The sequence below is a fragment of the Dromiciops gliroides genome, chromosome 2, assembly GCF_019393635.1.
Source record: "Dromiciops gliroides isolate mDroGli1 chromosome 2, mDroGli1.pri, whole genome shotgun sequence".
Taxonomy (NCBI): Eukaryota; Metazoa; Chordata; class Mammalia; order Microbiotheria; family Microbiotheriidae; genus Dromiciops; species Dromiciops gliroides.
In genome coordinates, this window is record NC_057862.1 from 181,704,748 (window position 1) to 181,721,514 (window position 16,767).

At 37.5% G+C, this 16,767-nt stretch overlaps 1 protein-coding gene across 2 annotated transcripts in view; it reads left to right on the top strand.

Moving 5' to 3' along the window:
• The window catches only part of KATNBL1 (katanin regulatory subunit B1 like 1), a 55,986-nt gene that overhangs the window by 23,216 nt on the left and 16,003 nt on the right, over positions 1-16,767 (top strand). The window lies entirely within an intron of this gene.

A 16,767-nucleotide genomic window follows, 5' to 3' on the forward strand; every position in this document is an offset into this window, starting at 1 on the left:
AGTATTGTAAGCATCCAGAAAAAAACAATTTAAGTATTTTGGAGCCACAGTCAGGATAACACAAGATTTAGCAGCTTCTACATTAAAGGATTGGAGGGTTTGGAATATGATATTCAGGAGGGCGAAGGAACTGGGATTACAACCAAGAATCACCTACCCAGAAAAATTGAAGGTAATCCTTCAGGGGGAAAAATGGGAATTCAGTGAAAGAGGACTTGCAGGCATTCTTTATGAAAAGACCTGAGCTGAATAGAAAATTTGACTTTCAGACACATGACTCTAGAGAAGCATAAAAAGGTAACCAGGAAAAAGAAACCATAAGGGATAGTAAAAGCTTAAACTGTTTACATTCCTACATGGGAAGATGATACTTATAACTCATAAGAACTTTCTCATTATTTGGGCAGCTGGATGGAGTATATTTAGACACAGGGCACAGGTGTGAGTTGAATATGAAGGGATGAAATCTTTAAAAAAATAAAATTAAGGGTGAGAGGAATACATTGAGAGAAAAGGAAAGGGAGAGGAGCAATGGGGTAAAGTATCTCACATAAAAGAAGCAAGAAAAAGTTTATGGCTGGGGGAATAGGGGAGGTGCTTTGGAGTGAGTGACTCTTACTCTCATCAGAATTGGCTCAAAGAGGGAATAACATACACACTCAGTTGGGCATAGTAATCTGTATTACCCTGCAGGAACATAAGAGGGAAAGGGGATAAGGAGGAAGGGTGGATAGAAAGGAGGGCAGATTCAGGGAGGGGCAGTCAGAAACAAAACACTTTTGAGGAGGGACAGGGTGAAAGGAGATAGAGAATAGAGTAAGTGTCATGGGGAGGGAATAGAATGGAGAGAAATACAGTTAACAATAGTAATTGTGAAAAAATTTTGAAGCAAGTTTGTCTGACAGGCCTCATTTCTCAAACACATAGAGAAGGGAGTAAAATTTATTAAAATGAGCCATTCCCCAATTGATAAATGATCAAAAGATATGAACAGTTTTCAGATGAAATAATCAAAGCTACCCATAGCCAAATGAAAAAAAATGCCCTCACTATTGATTAGAAAGATGCAAGTCAAAACAATTCTAGGATGCTACCTCATACCTATTGGATTAGATAAGACAGCAGAGGAAAATGACAAATGTTGTAGGGGATTTGGGGAAAATGAGACATTGATGCACTGTTGGTGGAGGTGCAAACTCATTCAAACATTCTGTAGAGCAATTTGGAAATATGGCCAAAGTGCTATAAAACCATGCATACTCCTTTTTTTTTAAGTGAGGCAATTGGGGTTAAGTGACTTGCCCAGGGTCACACAGCTAGTAAGTGTCATTTTACAGTGTTGTTGATTCTGTGAATAACATTCTCTTGGTTCTGCTCATTTCACTCAGCATCAATTCATGTAAGTCTTTCCAAGTTTTTATATACTTAGCTATTCTCAGTAATACAATGATTCAAAACAATGCCAAAAGACTCATGAAGGAAAATGCTCTCCACATACAGGAAAAAAACAAAACTATGGGAGTCTGAATAGAGATTGAAGCATACTATTTTCACTTTTGTTCTTGCTTAGTTGTTGTTGGTTCTTCTTGTGTTTTTTTTTTCCTTTTGTTCTGATTCTTACAACATGACTAACGTGGAGATATGTTTAACATGATTGTAATGTATAACCTATATCATATTGCTAGCAGGTCTGGGTGGGGAGAAAAATTTGGAACTCAAAATCTTACAAAAGTGAATGTTGAAAACTATTTTTACATGTCATTTGAAAAAATAAAGGTTTGGAAACTTAAAAAAAAACAATGCTGGGGCAGCTACGTGGTGCAGTGGATAAAGCACCAGCCCTGGATTCAGGAGGACCTGAGCTCAAATCTGGCCTCAGACACTTGACACTTACTAGCTATGTGACCCTAGGCAAGTCACTTAACTCTCATTGCCCCACACCAAAAAACCAAAATAAAATGCTATGATTATGAATAAAAAAAGTTCATTTACAATTACATTTCTTGAAACTCAGATTTTATCATTACACAGGAACAGTCTTAAATAGTAGTGAGGTAACAATAATAATGGCTAATATTTACATAGTAATTTAAGAATTACAAAATGCTTTGCATAGATTATTTCATTCAGTCCTCAAAACAATCCTGTGATGTAGACATTATTATTTTTTCTATTTTAAGAATAAGGAAACAGGCTCAGGGAAGGTAAGTAATTTTCCAGGATCACAAAGCTAGTAAATGTTAAAGGTGGAATTTGAATTCATATCTTCCTAATTCCAAGTCCAATACTCTGATCTACCAAGAATAATACTACTATTTCAGCTACATTCTAAAGGCTTTTATGGGCAGTCTTGTCAATCTAACAACCATTTATAACATTTCTTTTGCACTAATACTCAGTGGAACTGTGAGCTCCATTTTAGAGTGCAATCTGGATTCTCTCTTTTTTTTTTTTTTAAGTGAGGCAATTAGGGTTAAATGACTTGCCCAGGGTCACACAGCTAGTAAGTGTTAAGTGTCTGAGGCCGGATTTGAACTCAGGTCCTCCTGACTCCAGGGCCGGTACTCTATCCACTGCGCCACCTAGCTGCCCCCGTACAATCTGGATTCATGCCCAAATAGTTATAAAATGTATATATACTCTTTGACCCAGTAATACCACTATTAGGTCTGTCTCCCAAGGTGATCAGGGAAAAAGGAAAAGAATTATATGTTCTAAAATATTTATAGTAGCTCCCTTTGAGGTGGCAAAGAACTGGAAATTAAGGGATTGCTCATCAATTGGGAAATGTTTAAACAAGTTGTGATGGAATGCTACTGTGTTATATAAATAGATGAAAGTGTTGATTTTAGAAAAACATGGAAAGACTTGCATGAAATAATGAAGAACTAAATGAGCAGAACCAAGAAAATGTTGTATACATTAATAGCATGATTGTTTTAAGAACAATTTTGAGTGACTAACTCATTAACCATATTAACTACAAAGGACCTTTGAAGGAAGATGCTGTCTGCAACCAGAGAAATAAATAGAATTATGTGTAGTATGGTTTCATGTACACACATGTGCATGTACACACATATGTATCAAATGCTACCCTTCTCTAGTGTGGAGTGGGGAGGGAAGGAGGGAAACATTTTGGAACTTAAAATGTAGCAAAATTACATTTAAAAACCAATATCTTTGGGAAAAAATTTGATTGAATTCCAGTTTGGGAGGCCAAGTACACATTTATACATCTTCCCCTGTAGCAGTCTTGGCAGGGATTCTTCCAAAGCACCAGTCATTTATTTATACATGAGACAATATTTTTATTATTTCCTGTATTTACTGGTAACCACTTATTCCCTAGCCTATACAGTGTTTCTTTTCCCCCATTTGTGGTACCTTATGCTTGTCACTGTAGAACTTCATTGTTCTTATTTCTGAATCTTCATTACCCTTCCTCCTTTGTCTTTGCTCATTCTCTCTACCTCCCTTAATGAAGTCTTTTCTGACCTTTAAACCAAAAAATGTTATTTTTCCTCCTCTTGTTTGTATCACTCATTTTGTTGTTTTATCGCTTGGTGTTATCTTTTCTTGTCTCTCTGATAAGCTCCCCAAGGGCTTTGTTTATTTTATTTTATTGTTTTTTGTTTTTATTCTGAACTTAAGCAACAATTTAACAAACATTAAGCCCTTATGATATACAAAGCACAGTACTATGTGCAACATGGGTAGAATTTTGAAATTGGAGGATGAGAGGGTATCCAGGTGAAAGAAATAGCATGCACAGGAAGGTAAGACGTATAGGCTATGTTTAGAAAAGTCCATTTTCCCTAATTCTTACATGTAAGGAATAAATATAAAGCTGGATCTGTAGGTCGGAGCCAGAATTTGAAGCGTCTTAAATGTCTACTTTGTCATTTGGGACTTCATTGATCAAAGGTTTCTGAGCCAAAGGAGCGATGTGGTTAGAAAGATGTTTTAAGTTTTCCCTAGCAGTAGTATAATAACTGGAAGAGACCAGAAGCAAAGGGACCAGATAAAAAGTTATTGCAAAAGTCCCAGTGAGAGATAATAGCAGTGGGGGTGGATCATAAAGGCATTAGAGATAGACTTGAAAAGACTTGAAAGTCATGATTTAGTATGGTCGTTGGGGGTGGGGAGGAAGAATCAAAAATTAGGTTTTAGGGGCAGCTAGGTGACCGTGGATAAAGCACCGGCCCTGGATTCAGGAGGACCTGAGTTCAAATTCAGCCTCAGACACTTGACACTTACTAGCTGTGTGACCCTGGGCAAGTTACTTAACCCTCATTGCCCCGCAAAAAACCAAACAAACAAACCCCAAAATGACAGTTTTTCTCCCTTCATGATTATATGAAATGATTCTTCCATTAACAGAAATAAGGGAGGGTTGGAGGTTTAGGGAAATGGATGATGGTGGGGGTTTTTTTGCACATACTGAGCTTGAAATAACTTGAGAATGTCCAAGTGGAGATGTCCATCAGGCAGTTGGAGATGTGAACCTTAGAGGGATGGTCGAAGTTAGGAGCACTTTGAATAGAGGGAGTGGTTGTGAAAATAGAAAGATGAAGAGAGGTAGTTTAAGGGTAGTCTTTCCTCTGGCTTCCTATATTCATTTAGGGGCAGAGATGAGCGACAGAAAGAACAGTCAGAAAGGAAGGAAAAGAACCAGAAGAATATAGTACATGGAAGCGGGAGGAAAGACTATCAGGAAAGAGAGGAGCTAGTCAACATGTGTCTGCAGCAAATGCTTTCTACCTTTAGGTAGGTCATTGGATTTGATATTTAGGTCAGAATGTGGGGAAGGGAAGATAAATTAACTCAATTTTAGCAATGTTTAGTTTTAAGTTTTGGCTGGATATCTAATAGATGTTTCACAGATACTTGAAAATGAGGACCGTGGTTGAAAAGCTAGACACAGGTTTTGTTTCTGCATAAGATTACTATTCTTTTGTTTCATATATAGGCGAGAACATTAAATAAGTCACTTTACACCAGGGCAAAAGCAAGATATATTAAAGCAATAGGAATTTCAAAAAACACTTTAATTCATTTAAGTGAATTTGAATGTAGTAGCTGTCAAGTAGTTTGGAGGTTTCTGTTAAAGCATTGAAGAGTAATAACACTTTCTTTGAAGGGCAGTAAGCTATAGGAATATTAATGTTATGGTTGGTATCTTTACCTTCTTTGTATGGCTTGTTAAGCAGGTATCATATGCCAGGCACTGTGCCGGGCACAATTCCTATTCCCACTTTACTCTTAGCTCACTTCACTTGCCTGATTGTCCCCCTCCCCCTTCCTCATGAGTGCCATCCCTACTTCAGGATGCCTTCATCCTGACCTCTCTTATCCTGATTGGTGAGTTTGGGGTTAGGATCACCATTGGGGGCGGGGGAGACACACTACATTCCCAGTTCAATTTACTCTCCAGACGATATCACCTCCCCACTAGCTGCCTTGTTCCCTCCTCTTTCTGTTTTGTTTTGTCTTTCTCTCATAAAATGTAAGCTTCTGGAGAAGGAGGGCATTGATGGTTGGGGTGAACAGGAAAGGTGTCATGAAAAAGATCAGGCTCCCCTAAAGGAAGAGAGAGACTGAAGGGGAGGCAAGGAGTGTGTACTTTAGGCATAGAAATAGAAAATGCCAAGACAAGGAGACAGGAATGTCATGTTGGAGGAACAGAGAGGCCATTTTAGCTGAATCCAGAACAAGGGAGAGAGCGTAATATCCAAAGTAATGTCTGGAAAAATAGATTGGAACTAGGTTATGTAGAGCTTTAAAAGCTAAAGAGAGAAGTTTATATTTATATTTAATTCTGGAGGCAATAGGAAGTTGAAATTGGTTTTAGGGGAGTTACGTTATCAGATCTACACTTAAGGAAAATCTTTTTGGCAACCATGTATAGTATATACTGTAGTGGAGAGAGACTTGAGTCAGTGAACTCTTAAAAAGTGATTGCAGTAATTTTTGTGAGAGGTAATGAGGGCCTGAACTAAGGTGATTGCTATATGAGTGGACAGAAAGGGTCAGATGTGAGAGGTGTTGTTGATGTCGAAACAGCAAGATTTCGTAACTGATTGGATTATATGGGTTGAAGGAGAGTGAGAAGTCAGTGATAATGTTGAGAATGTGAACCTGAGAGACTGAAAGGATGATGATGTGATGAAGATATTAAAGGTTTTTGAGATGAAGAAACTGGGAGAAGAAAGGGAGTTCACATTGAAAACTTTTTAAAGTAAAAAAGTGGCAAGATCTTCAGCTGAATGAGAGAGAACTAGGATCTGGGGGTGTAATTAAGAGGGAATAGATCTAGAATAACTTCTTTGCAGAGTAAGATAGGGAATCAATAAGTGGGGAGTAAAAGAACTGCCTTGCTGCAATGAGGGACCAGTCGATGTTGGATAACATGAATTTGTAATGTACCAGTCAGTATGGTTGTAAAACTTGTCCAGCTTCATGCAGCAGCTGGTGAATAGGAGTGGAGAAGGTAGATGGTGGGAGTAATCTTGTACTGAAGTTTGGTAAGAGAACAGCAGTAAGACAAATGGGCAAAGGACAGTATTGAGTTGAAATGGGTGACTATAGGGTTGAAGTCAGAGAAGGAGGAAAGTGTAGTCATGAGAAGTGGAATGACCTGAAAAAGTACTGTGGTGTGGAAGGAATGGAGGTCTCTTATGGCAGAGAACAGATGTAGAAGGGGTGCAGTAGACGGAGAAGTGGAATCACAGGAGACTGTGGTCAGATAGCAGGAATGGATTTAGGAAAGCATGGAACATTTGTGGATAATACCTACATCTAGCATGTGACCGTTTCTGTGTGTGGCAGAAGTAGTGAGGGAGAGTAAAGAGTTTAAGATGTTGTGAAGATAACAAACCAGAATCATTTGAAGAATGGTGTGAAATAGTAAACTCTGGGGAGAGACATTAGAGGGAAAGATAATGAATTCAGTTTTAGATTCTTGAGTTAAACTTTGAGTTTAAGTTGTTTCAGCACATCTACTTTGTAAAACCTTCCAGTGATTGAAGTCAACTGGCAGAGCCTTCAGGAACCCAGGATCACCTTAATGAATCATCAGACTGAGACTTGTGTGGGTTATTTAGTGGAAAGAGGGCTAAAGTTGGAGTCATAAAGACCTGAGTTTAAATCTGCCTCCAACAATTTCTAGCCATATGGCCATGGATAAGTAACTTAAATTCCCTGAAGAAGTTTCCTTATTTGTAAACAGATACCTGTAGTATCCACCTCACAGAACTGTTATGAGCCGCAAATGAAATGACACATATAAAGCTCTTTGCAAACCTTAAAAGTATTATGCAAATGTTGGGTATGAATATAAAATAATTTGTTATTATCAAGTGCTTTACATAGACTTATTCGATTTCATGGCCTTTTACCAAAAACATGGTAAGCCTATGCTCTGCTAATCTGTCTAGCATTTATTAAACAGCTCCTGTATGCCAGGGAAGCATCAAGTAATGCCTTAAAGAATGAATTGTATTATATTCTAACAGAATGTAAAAGGCGTGTTACTGATGTGGGTGTTTTCCCTGAGCCAGCTATTTGTGTACAGTCATAGCATTGACTCATCACTGCAAAAATCAGAAGTAGCAAAACACAAAAAATTATAGGGCATACAATTGAAATAAATTAACCTTTAATGTTTAAAACTATTTTACAATAATAAATGGGAAATGGACCACAAAATGAGAGACCATAATAATTTTGTGAAAAAGTTTAACCAGACTAAATTAATTGCTACAGGAAGGCAAAAAGATCTCAGAAAGCACCTTAATCAGCAAACATCCAACTGACTTGCCAAATCAAGAGAGGTGGCTTCCAAAGTCAACATCACACTAGAATGTAATAAACTTGTTTGTAAAATCTTACAAAGAAGAATGATGGATCATAGTGAGTAATATCTCATAAAGCAGATAGGAATGTTGGAGGGTAAAGCCAGTATAAAGAAAGCTTGACAAGATATACAACTACACAAAATCATCTTAAGGGCATTAGAGGTAAAATGGAATCAAGACAATAAGCAGAAGAGAAAAGGAAAAGATTTGTAAAAATCATTATAATAATCGTTATAACAAACTTTATTCCCCCTCATCAAGGACAATGAAATCAATACATTTGGATCCTAACATCCCAGATGTGTTTATAGAGGAGGTAGAAATGTCTTTAAAGAGAACAAGGACAAGAAAAGCATACAGATTAGACCAAGTATGTATGGAGGTGATCCCATGCTAGAAGCAACAAATCTCATGGAATTTTATAAATCCTCATCCTCCTTGACCTTTCTGCAGTATTTGACACTGTTGACCACCTTCTCCTCCTGGATTCACTCTCTTCTCTAGGTGTTCATGGGTCTGTTCTTTCCTGGTTGTCTTCCTTACCTCTCTGACCTTTCTTTCTTTCTTTCTTTTTTTTTTTTTTGTTTGGTTGTTTTGGGTTTTTTGGGGGGGGGGTTGTGGGGCAATGGGGGTTAAGTGACTTGCCCAGGGTCACACAGCTAGGAAGCATCAAGTGTCTGAGGCCTGATTTGAACTCAGGTCCTCCTGAATCCAGGGCCGGTGCTTTATCCACTGCGCCACCTGGCTGCCTCACCTGTCTGACCTTTCTTAGTTTCCTTTGCTGATTCATCATCTGTGTCATGTCCCCAAAGTCCTCTTCCATTTCTCTCTATGCTAACTTCCTTGTTCGTGACCTCATCAGCTCCTATGCATTTGATGACATATGGGCAGCTGATTCCTTTTCTATATATGCAGCCCTAGTCTATTTTCTCGACTGCAGTTCTGAATCACCAATTTCCTACTGGACATTTCCAACTGAGTGTCCTGTAGTCATCCCAAACTCAGCAGCTTATCTTTCTTTTAAAAAATATTTTGTTCCCCCCTGCCAATTACATGTAAAAACAATTTTTAACTTTTTTTTTTAAAGTTTTGAGTCTTAAATTCTATCCTTCCCTTCCCTTCCCACCCCCCTGAGATGGCAAGCAATTTGGTATAGATTATACATGTGCAATCATGTGAAACATTTCATATTAGTCATTTTGTGCAAGAAAACTTTAAAAAAGAGAGAAAATAATATGCTTTAGTTAGTATTAAGATACTATCAATTCTTTCTCTGGAGGTGGATAGCATTTGTGATCATGAGTCCTTTGGATCCTTTGTATTGCTGAGAACAGTCAACTCATTCACAGTTCTTCATCTACAATATTTCTGTTCCTGTGTACAATGTTCTCCTGGTTCTTCAGCAACTTATCTTTCACCAAAACCACCATTCTTGCAAACTTTCCTTCTAAAGTTTAAAACCTTAGTATCATTTTCCATTTCTTACTCACTCAATCAGTTGCCAACAACACTTTTGCTTCTTTTTTGCATATCTTACATAGCCCCTTCCTCTCTACTCACACAACTACCACCTTAGTTCAGGTACTCACAGTATCTCACCTGGATTATTTCATTTGTTTCCTCTTTGATCTTCATGCCTTTAGCTTCTCCCCATTCCAGTCATCCTTCATACACCTGCCAGAGTGGTTTTTCCCAAAGTGTAAATTTGATCATGTCACTCCTTTGCTCAGTAAACTCTAGTGGCTCCCTTTTGCTCCAATGGGCCAATATAAATTCTTCAGTTTGACTTTTAAAGTTCTTCACAACTTGGCCCCCTGTCCTAACTTTTACATCTTCTTATACTTGACTCCGCACCTTGTACTTTGTGGTCCAGTTACACCGGCCTACTCTATGCTGTGCACATAGTGATCCATCTCTAGTCTCTATGCCTTTGCATAATTGCCACTTTCTTTTAATTTAATTTTACTTTTTTTTTTTTTTAGTGAGGCAGTTGGGTTTAAGTGACTTGCCCAGAGTCACATAGCTAGTAAGTGTTAAGTGTCTGATTATGAAGCTTTTTCTGGTTCCCCCAACTGCTAATGAATTCCCTTCCCACACTACCTTGTATTCATTTTGTGTATATTTTGTATAAATTTCCATGTATGCACACATTCAAATGTTATGATCAAATGATCTTTCCCATTCAAATATTAAGTAAGTTGATGACAGGAACTGTTTGACTTCTGCCTTTGCATTACCAGATATGAGCATATTACTGCCATATATAATAAGGGCTTAGTCCTTATTAAATTATTGATTGACATAATTGTGAGGGTCTTAAGGGGCTGTTATATAAGCTATTTGAGGAGAGGAAGATACCAAAGACATGGGGAAAAAATCTCAGTCCTCATTAATACCAAAAAAGGGCAACCAAAAGAACATCAGTAACTACTGCTATATATGCCTACTGTCCCTTGCACAAAATTTTGGGGATTTATCTCTGCGTGAAATGAAGGCATCCTTGATAAATGCATTATTAGGGAAAAAAGTAGACTTTCACAAATGAAATTCAAACATCTTTGCCATTTCACAATTAACTGAAAGAAAAAATACACGATGCCATTATGCATATTGTTTATTTATTATGTTTGTTTGTTTTTTGTGGGGCAATGGGGGTTAAGTGACTTGCCCAGGGTCACACAGCTAGTAAGTGTCAAGTGTCTGAGGCCGGATTTGAACTCAGGTCCTCCTGAATCCAGGGCCGGTGCTTTATCCACTGAGCCACCTAGCTGCCCCCCTAAAATAAGTTTTTTTCATAATAAATAAACAGGGGACGGCTAGGTGGCTCAGTGGATAGAGCACCGGCCCTGGATTCAGGAGTACCTGAGTTCAAATCCGGCCTCAGACACTTGACACTAGCTGTGTGACCCTGGGCAAGTCACTTAACCCCCATTGCCCCACAAAAAAACAAAAAACAAAAAAAACCAAACCTATTTTAGTAGAACAAAATGCTGCTTTATGTTGCTTTACAGACTTTTTTTTTTTTTAGCAACGTGTCTCTCATCTATACATTAAAGTCATTCAAGATTTCATGAAAGCTACAACAGCAGGGGGGAAATCTTATTCACTTCAATAAAGGTATGATGAAGGATGTCTAGCATAGAGTCCAAGTTAAAGAAGCCATCTTGTAGATGGTGATGTATTCCAGATTCTTCTGTGTGTGAATGACAGTGTGATTTCATCAAGGCCCAGAGTTTTGAAGAGCCTCTTTGAAGAGATCAGTCAGCACTCAAGAATTTGGCTTTACATATCCCCAGAAAGAGAAAAAGATCTATTTCTACAAAAATATTTATAGCAGGTTTTTTTGTGGTGGCTAAGAATTGGAAATCAAAGGAGTGCCCATCCATTGAGGAATGGCTAAACAAGCTGTGGTATATGATGGTGATGGAATATTATTTTGCTGTAAGAAATGACAAGCAGGATGATTTCAGAAAGGCCGGGAAAGACATGTATGAAATGATGTATTGTGAAGTGAGCAGAACCAAGAGAACATTGTAAACAGATAGCAATATTGTTTGATGAAGAACTGTGAATGACTTGACCATTCTCAACAATACAGTGATTCAAAACAATCCCAAAGGACTGTTGATGAAACATACTATCTACCTCCAAAGAAAGAACTGATATTGATGGAACAGACTGAAGCATGCTATTTTTCACTTTCTTTCATTTTTTTTCTTTTGAGTTTGTACAAAATGACAAATATGGAAATGTTTTACATAATCATACATGTATAACCCATATCCGATTGCTTGCTGCCTCAGAGAGGGGGGAGGAGAGGGAGGGAAAGAGGGATAAAAATTGCAACTCAGAACTATAAATAAAAAAGTTTATTATTTAAAAAAAAAAGAATTTGGCTTTACCATCACCCAGGAAAGATCCAAGTACATAGAAAATGTTCATCATTGCCCAGATTTCAACATATATTTGGATGGACATCCTATAGAGTTTGTTCTTCAGTTTGTCTATCTGGTATAGTACAGCTGGACAATAAATTGGGCCCAAAATTGAACAGGAGGAAGAGAACAGGCTTTATCACTTTTGGAAAATTATAGAACTCCTTGAATGACTTCAAGTTTCCCATGAAAGCAAATCCTATATTGTTAATATTGATATTCTACCAATGTTGCTATATGGCAGAGATATGGAATAAAATAGTCTTCAAAGAATTAAAAGTTGTTTAGTTGTTTTTCAGTCATGTCTGACTTTTTTCGTGACCCCTTTTGGGATTTTCTTGGCAAAGATACTGGGTTGGTTTGCCTTTTCCAGGTCATTTTACAGATGAGGAAACTGAGGACAACAGGGTTAAGTGATTAGCCCAGGGTTACAGAGCTAGTAAGTTTCTGAAGCCAGATTTGAATTCATGAAGATGAGTATTCCTGACTCCAGGCCTCATGCTCTATCTACTGTATCACCTATAAAGGGCAATAGAAAACCCAGTAGTGGGTGCGAGCAGCTGCAGGATATAAATAATCATGAAATGTGAAGAACTGGTGTAAAAAATTTCATCAAGAAATGATATGATGGGAAGAGATGATGGATTGGTCACATGGTAAAAGGGAGGGCTGACAGGTGGATAGTCAGAATGTTACACTGGTAACACTTGTGACAAGAGAAAGTAAGAAAGGCCTCTAGAGAAGGTCAGCAAACTAAGGTCTATAGCAAACTAAGAATGGTTATTACTTTTTTTTTTTTTTTTTTTAGTGAGGCAATTGGGGTTAAGTGACTTGCCCAGGGTCACACAGCTAGTAAGTGTTAAGTGTCTGAGGCTGGATTTGAACTCAGGTCCTCCTGAATCCAGGGCCGGTGCTCTATCCACTGCACCACCTAGCTGCCCTTGGTTATTACATTTTTAAATACAATAAAAGTTTATTTGTAAAAATGTAATAACCATTCTTAGCTATAGGGCAGTACAAAAAGAGGCCCTGCCTACCACATTGAATAGACTTACTGTGGCTATTTCTCTACCTGAGGACGTCATCCAGAATTATATGTGAAGAGCATGCATGGATGTGTTACAGTTTGCATCACTGGAAGGAACTTCCAAATTAATAAAATCATAGATCTTTTTGAGTATCTGTCAGTTAATGTGCTAATAAGGCCAGAGATATTAAGGCAAAAATGAATCAGTATAGTCAACAAGTTCTACTTAAAGACAATTAGTCTGGTTGGTTTTTTATCTAAAGCTGATTATTTGCTTTACTAATTTAAAAGACTGACAGCCATCTGTAGGGGGCAGGTTTTCTGGGTAAAAAATTTCTTCAGTTTGATCTATCTTTATATCAGTGGTCTATAAGTTTTTAAGTTTTGTGGATTTTTAAAAAATTTGCAAATTAATCCTACTTTGGAGAAGTCTCTTGTAACAAAGTAAAGCAGTTAAATAAAACTAATAGTTCAGTGGCCATAAAAGAAGTTGTAGGTTTATGAGAGGCACTGTGGATTAGTGAATAGAGCACTGGGACTAGAAATCAGGAAGATCTGTGTTCAAATTCTTCCTCTGACACTAAAGAGTCATATAACTAGGGCAAATCATTAAGCCCCTCAGAGCCTCAGTTTTCTCATTTATACTATGAAGTGGTTGGATTAGATGGCCTTTTCAATCCTTAGTAGTTAAAATTTTATGTATGCAACTGAAAGGCATACCAAAAATTGTATAGAATGGTGTTTCATAAGTTGTTCCATACAAACTTTGTCTTTGTGTGTTGAGTTGGGATTCTGTGAGAATTTCAAGATTAATTCCTATATAATATGACTGTATTTATTAAAATGTAACTTTTGCTTCTGTTTTACTCTGAAATATCCTATTTCCCATCTTCTTTCCCCACCCCCACCCCCATACTGACTGAATTTACCATTTTGGGTTCTGTGAGTGTATTTCAAGCTGAAAATTGTTCCTTGAGCAAATTAGTTGTGGGAAAATGTTTCTCTAAAAGATTTAGGTCAGTATTTTTAACCAGTTTAAACCTTTTGGCAGTCAGCTTATGGTAATCATTTACAATTTATAGAACTTAAACCTAAAAAGGCATACATAGAAGCTTTTTCAAATATGACTAAGACCAATTATTTTCTACTCGGTTACTATAGATATTTTCACTTTGCATGAAAGGTGAAACTATTCTATATTTGCTCATGGATTATGAGAGCTCTTTATTTGGTTTTTTAAATCAAATTAATTTTTTAAGATTGACATCTATCGTGTCATCAAATTTAATAGAATATGTAGATGAGTAAGGGAAAGAATTAAGATATTTTTGCCCATAGCATTTAAATGGAAGACCCAGTTATATCGAGACCCTTTAGTTAAGCATCTACTGAATGCCCAACACATTATCTTTTTAAAAAAAATTTTTCTATATCTTTTGTTTTTATATCATCTATATTTCCCAGCATATCCCTTGTCCTACTTTCTCCCAGAGAGCCAACCCTTATAACAAAGAATAAAAAAGGAGGAAAAGCTCAGCCAGACTAAGATATCAAAAGTCTGACAAAATGCAGTGTTCCACAACCTGCTTCTTTTGCTTTTTATCATCTCTACATCATCTTTCAGAAAGAAACAGCATAATAAAATGGGGTTTGAGCATGTACCCGGCATCCTTCAAACATATTGGAGCAAGTTAAATGACAAAGTGTTGAAATATGTTCAAGTAAATACCATCTCTCTATGAACTACCACACCACATAAATTGATAGAGGCAGTGCATTATAATGGAAAAATTCTTGGACTTGGGATCAGAGAACCTGAGTTTGAATCCTAGCTCTGCTACTTAATACTTAAGGACTTTAGGAAAACCATTTGGCCCTTAGTTTCCTCATCTGTAAAATGAGGGAGCTGGACTAGATGAACTTAAAAATCCTTTCCAGTTCTAAATTTTTTTATCCTAAAAGTGATTCCTTTTGTTAAGAGGATAGACTTGAGTTAAAAGCAAGTTACCATTTAGACTTAGTTCTGTTTTTCAGACCTTTTACAAATTAGGGTTTGTTTATTTAATCTAAACTCTTACTAATACATATCTAATATTTGAACTCCAATTGAGTAAAGGTCAGTTAAGTACCTACCATATTCAAGGCACCGAAAATCAAAAGATTAATTTATAAACAAGGTTGTATGAGTACTAGTAAAATCCATAATAAGTATTCAAAGAGCCACTTTTGAGAAACAGGTCAAATGTTAGTACAGTCGTTTTTAAAATACCATTTACTATTTTTATATAGTTAAATTGAACCAGCTTCTCCAGCTCAAATATTTGCTTAACTACAGTCTTGTATCGAAAACTGCTTTTCAGATTAAATGCATGAGACTTGCATTTCAAACAAAGTACTATGTGCATCTCAAGTTCATTATATTCAAAATAAAATTTACTGCCTTCTACCCAACCCCCTCCCCAACTTCCTAGCACTTACCTATTACTATAGTGTACCACCATCCTTCCAGTCACAGAGGTTCACCAAAAATGTCACCAATGCCATTCTTGATTTCCCACACTTACCTGCACATTCCTAGTCAGTTGCCAGATCTTGTCTTTTCTGTGACCACAGCTTTTCTCATATGCCCCCTTCATTCTAGCTATATAGCCACAAATCTAGTTCCGGCTCTCATAACCTGCCCTTGGATTATTGTAATATCTTGCCCTTTGGTCTCCAGTTTCTTCCCACTCCAGTCCATCTTCTTCACAGGCATCAAAGTGATTTTCCTAAACACAAATCTATCCTGACTGTGATCATATAAATACCCCTTTCCTTTCCCTATAATAAACTGTTAGCTCTTTATTACTTCTGTGATCAAATAGAAACTCCTGGGTTTGCCATTTAAAGCTCTTTGTTACCCGATCCCTTCCTACTTATCCATTCTACTAGCACATTACTCCACTCTCCACTCTACAGTCCAATTATCTAGGCCGACTTTCTGTTCCTTATATGATAATTCATCTCCCCTGTCATTGTATTTGTATTGGCCACCCTCCTTGCCCCCACCTCTACCCCATCCCTGAAATGTACTCCCTCTATACTTCCATACCTCCTGAAATCTCCTTGGTCTTCTTTAAGACATAGTTCAAGTGCTGCCTCATGTAGGGAGCCTTTCCTGGTCCCTCCAACTGCAATTGTCTCTCCTTCCAATTTTTTTTTTTTTTAAGTTTCGATGGGAGCATCTTTGGTTTATATCTGTCTTTATGGATGTTGTCTCCTCAGTAGCACGTGAGCTTCTTGAATTCATAGACTCTATCACTTCTGTTTTTGGATCTCCAGCACTTAGTACATAGTAGGGGACTGAGTGACTGATTGCAATATCTCTGTGAAGTAGATCACTATCTTCAAAATCCACAGTTTGGATTTGGGAAAATCAAAGTGTAAGTAAATTAATGTTTGCAGAGTGACGATTGGGGATTCTTTGTTCCTGGTGCAGTGCTAGCTACTGGGGGAGGGTAATGATTAGGATATGAACTCTCTGTATAGCATAAGGGAGATGAAGCCTAGGCAAACTACAATACAGTGAGAGAGACTAATAAAGTGCGGGAGTTCTGAGAGATTACATTTGACTAGGGTATCAGAGAAGGGTTCATGAAAGAGATGGATTTGAGTAAGCCCTTGAAGGCTGGGTAGGATTTCATTAGGGAAAGATGGGCAATGAAGGTAAAAGTGGGCACCCTAAATAAGGAAATATTGTCAACAGAGGTATAGAAGCAGGGAAGTAGGAAATCAGAACATGAAGTCTGGCTTGGCTAGTTTGTAGGGTACATAAATGGATATAACTGGGGAGACAAATTGGGGCCAAATCAACATTTGGATCTTAAATATCAGTAAGAGCTTTGAGTTTATTGACAGGTCAGAGGGTTACAGGTTTGACACCTATGTGACAGAGCTGTGCATTAGG